The sequence below is a fragment of the Pinus tabuliformis genome, chromosome 2_1, assembly GCF_031772625.1.
Source record: "Pinus tabuliformis cultivar Carrire ecotype Pingquan chromosome 2_1, CPIR1, whole genome shotgun sequence".
NCBI classification, from domain to species: Eukaryota; Viridiplantae; Streptophyta; class Pinopsida; order Pinales; family Pinaceae; genus Pinus; species Pinus tabuliformis.
Window position 1 is genome coordinate 538195920 of NC_142299.1, and position 4823 is coordinate 538200742.

A 4823-nucleotide genomic window follows, 5' to 3' on the forward strand; every position below is an offset into this window, starting at 1 on the left:
AGCCTTTCTTTCCCATAGCCTAGTTGTCGTCATTGACATTTTAGAAAACTTCACTTCCACTTTTTTTCCATGTATAAAATTTAGTACATGTCAAATAAATGAAAGTTACAAAATCATTGCATTCAAAGGTTAATCATCTACTATCATAGAACTTGCTTTAATTTATCTGTCATGAAAAGTGGCTTTTGAAAAATGTATTTGTTGCAGCCAAAAGTCCCCATAGTCAGTAACGTAGATAGATACCTTCAGCTTCATGGGTTTGAACCTTTCACTGAAAGTAATTGAAGCAATGCCATGGACAACTCAAAAATTTCATGGCAATTTTATAGGACTTAATTTTATCTATCTGCCAGTGAGAAGTGACCCTCACGACTTGTAGTTTCTAAGTCAAAGGTTCACAAGTTTCTAGTGATTGGATCAATATTTCTAAAGTTAGTATTCACTAATTGAAAGATATCAAACAACTTAATGAATTGATTCATTCTTCCACTGAAGATCTAAGTATTATAGGAGCCATACTATAAAACAATATTGCCTCTCTACCCTTGTATATTAAAAGCATATTAATGCTCTCTCAATAACAGTGCATGCTTTAGGAAGGAATTCAAAATAAAATCAATATGCAAGGTGAGTTTTGGAGTTTAACTTAAAAAGTTCAAATAAACAAGACAAGCACACATGTTAAGATATTAAATTGTTTACCAAATCTAACAATAGACACAAAACAAAGTGATATACTCATTTCCAATAACATTGATAGAACAAATAGAATTGATGACTTTGTTATTTGAGCTATACAAATTTTTATGGAATGGCCTTCTAGATTTATAGGGAAAAAAATCACATGCCTTGGAAAGATCCCCCACACATCATGGTACTCATAACGTACTCAATTTTCCTTTAGAGAATGGTAGTGGTGAGAAGTTATATTTCATTTAGTCATTACCTTCTTCTCAACAAAAAGTCTGTAGCTACTCATTACCTACTTCTTGAAAAATCTGCAGCCCAGATAGTTGTAAATTAAAATGTATTCTGGGAAATAGTATGTGTACTTGAAGCATCCATGAAATGTAGTGATGGGGCTTCTTTTAAGGCTGATAAAATGTCCTTTTTTGATTAAGGAGGTAGGTCCAGACAATCCAGACCATTACTTGCCAAGTCAACAACTTGAATGTCAAAAATAAGAAACATATGTAGGTTTACATTTAAGAGCAAAAAGCAAAGCATGTCCTCTTCAAATAGTAGGTTTGATTAGATGAATGGATTGTTGAATCCAAGTTTTTATGCTTTATCAAGAACTGCACAATTTTTTGCAATGTTTCAACAATGGTCCCTTTTGCAAGTGCTCAAGGACAGGGCCAGTCCAATTCATAAACCTAAACAATAAGAGATCATTCACAGTACAAATGACTTCAAAAAATGTGGAGCCTACATCTCCTGTTTGTAGAAGCTCTACAACACATCTCCAAACACTCCAAAAAATAGTACCATGTCTTGATCTGCTAGAAGATAAATTTTCAGTGCTAGTGTCCAAAGTGTTTGGTCTTGAATTTTCTTTTACAGATTCCAACTTTGTTTTTCCATCCTTCCCTACAACCCATATAGCAAAGAGAGTAGCCTCATCCTTTGAGGCTTTCTAAACACTCCTTGCATAGGAACCCTCACCAAACCTATTCATGTCCAGTGATCCAATCATTATTTGATCTCCTTTCAAGTTCTCTGATATAGGCTTCTGAGAGTTGTTTGAAATAGACTCGATACTATCTTTCCTTGAAGCACTCTACTATTTTCCAAGGGGTTCACTATAAAACCACCATGCATGCCTTTATGGCTTCTATTATTTGGGTTATTCGTTGTTCCTCCAAATTTACTCAAGGATGAAATATCATATGTTACAATTCTTATGGCAACATATCTTCCATAACTTTTCCTCCAAAACTTGGAGCTTAAAAGATTTGTACCAGAGAACTTACAACATGTACTTTAATTTGCCACCTTCAATACTAGAATTAGACAACCTACCTATAGATACAACTAGATCCTGATCCATTTCATCAACAATCCATTCTAAACCATGAACCCTTGATTATAAGGATCAGATTCCTTCCTGTGAGATTCCTATAAAATTTTGGCACAAAATAAAAAAATAAAAATTCAATTACTAGAGATTTCAAAGAAAGCATACTACAAAAGAAATTAGGTAAAGGTGCATTTCAAAAAACTCTAACCACAACATTGATAGTGCATTTATATTTTCAAGGGTTTACCATTAATGTCTTGGTATGCATTCACATACAAGATACAATATCAATTGTAGGAATTTACAGGGTAAGTTCCTCAGATAGAACACCAAAGGACACTGCTCACAAATAGATCACAGATCAATACACAAATATCCTTGACGTGGTTAAAACCCTCAAAGAGGGAAAAATTCCACGACTTGAGCCAACATGACCACTTCAGGCAATTTATTAATATAAAAGAAAGAAAATTTACATAAGATTCTCTCATGAACAGTCACCCTACAAATGACCCTCCATGATCTTTAAATAGAGATCATGGACCAATCGAGTGTTAAGCCACGAATCAAGTGTTAGTAATACTGAGGAGAGAATGAACCGTCGGATCACTTCATGTCTAGAACATATCGTGACCATCAGATTGTAAGTTACAAAAGTACATAGTAAAGAAACACACTTTACCTAACTCTACACTAGACCAAGTTATACTTAACTATTTTCTATGTGTTGGAATATCCTAACATCCCCCTTAAGAACAACTTGGGATAGGATTGAAGGATGTACAAATATGACACAATAGGAGAAGGAAGGAGGCATTAAAGCCTATCCCCCCTTAGCGACAACTTCTTGAACTCCAACCATAAATCGAAGTTTAGTAAACTTCGCCTCTGTGAGAGACTTTGTAAAGATGTCTGCAACTTGATCATCAGTTGAACAATATTGCACTTCAAGAAAATGGTCATGAATGAGCTTTTTGATGAAGTGCATGTGTAGTTCAATGTGTCTTCTACGCTGATGTTGGACTGGATCTTTTCATAGTTGAATGGAACTTTGATTACCACACCAAAGTGTAGTTGGATGCCGCTGCTGAAAGCCAAACTATGAAAGAATCTGACGAAGCCACAAGGCTTCCTTAATAGCTTCTATAGTGCCACAATACTCTACTTCTGCTGAAGAAAGAGAAATGACACTTTATTTCTTGCAAGCCCATGTAATAGGTCTAGAACCAAGAGTGAAGACATAACCTGCAGTAGACTTCCGATCATTAGGGTCACCAGCCCAATCAGAATTAGTGAAACCAACCAATAGAGGAGATGCTTCTGTACTGTAATGAATCCCAAACTAAATTGTACCTCACACATAACGAAGTATTCTTTTAGCTGATTTCCAATTAATTTCATGTGGGTTTTCATAAACTGAGCAATAAGGCCAACAACAAAGGAAAGGTCAGGACGGGTATGGGTCAGATATAAAAGTTTTCCTACAAGCTAGTGGTATAAGGTAGCATCAAATTTAGGGGAAGTAAAAGTGACTGAAAATTTGGCTCCAAATTGAAAGGGAGAAGGGGCTAGCTTACAATATTCCATGTGAAAGTGGCGTAGAAGATCACATGCATACTTGGAATGGGAAAGGGAAATACCTTCCATGGATTGCAAGACTTGAACACTAAGAAAATAATGCAAGTTTCCTAAGTCTATCATTTCAAACTAATTTTTAAGGCTCGACTTCACATGGTTTATAAGGTTGGGATCACTACCAGCAAGGATAAGATCATCAACATAAAGAACAAGAATGATAAGAGACTTACCCACTTTCTTGGTGTAGACAGTATTGTCAGAATGACACCTAGAAAAGCCATTATCTAAAAGAAAGCTATCCATTTTGGCATACCAAGCCCGAAGGGCTTGCTTGAGACCATAAAGGGATTTCTTAAGCGGACATACAAGGTTGGATTATGTTTTTATAAAGTTAGGAGGTTGTTCCATATAGATTTCTTCATGCAAGAAGGCAGATTTAACATCCATCTGATGGACTTCCAATTTGAAAGAGGCAGCAAGGGAAAGAACAAGGTGGATAGAGTTAATTTTGGCAACAAGAGAGAAGGTTTTAGTATAGTCAATGCCTTCAACTTTTGAAAAACCCTTAGCAACAAGACGAGCTTTATGTTTATCAACTTTTCCATCTGGTCCAAACTTGGTTCTGTAAACCCATTTGCATCTAACAAGTTTTGTCCCTTTGGAAAAGGAACAAGATCCCATGTATAATTTTCCAATAATGAACGATATTCTTCATTAATAGCTGCGTCCCAATCTGGATGGCCTGAAGCTTCTGCAAAGGTGTCAAGATCATAATTCGTTGAAGCTTGAGCCAGTAAAGAAGAGGCTCTATTGAACTGAGATTGTGTACATCGCTTATCTGTAGGATCACCTGCAAGAGCACCTGCTGCATCTTGAGTAGCATAGACCCATTTTGGAAGCCGAGGAACTGAAGGAGGATCCTAAGAAGGTGGGGGAGGATTTCCATCCTCATTGTCATCATCTGAAGAAGAAATATTTTTAGAAGTAGAAGGGATAGGGAGAGGTGGCGCATTCGTCAAACTAGGCTCATAGGCCAATAAATTTTCAACAAACTTTACATCTCTTCTAATGATAACATTTTTTGACTTAGGTGAAACAAGTCTATATCTTTTGACATCTTTAGAATATCCAACAAAAATACATTTTTCACTCTTAGGTTCTAAGGCTTTATGTTTCTCATCTGGAATATGGGCCCATGCTTCACTTCCAAGAACACTAAAGTGGC

At 36.1% G+C, this 4823-nt stretch overlaps 1 pseudogene; it reads right to left on the reverse strand.

Moving 5' to 3' along the window:
* Positions 1-978: 978 nt before the first annotated feature.
* Positions 979-1821, reverse strand: LOC149201394 (TORTIFOLIA1-like protein 1; annotated as a pseudogene).
* Positions 1822-4823: the final 3002 nt, after the last annotated feature.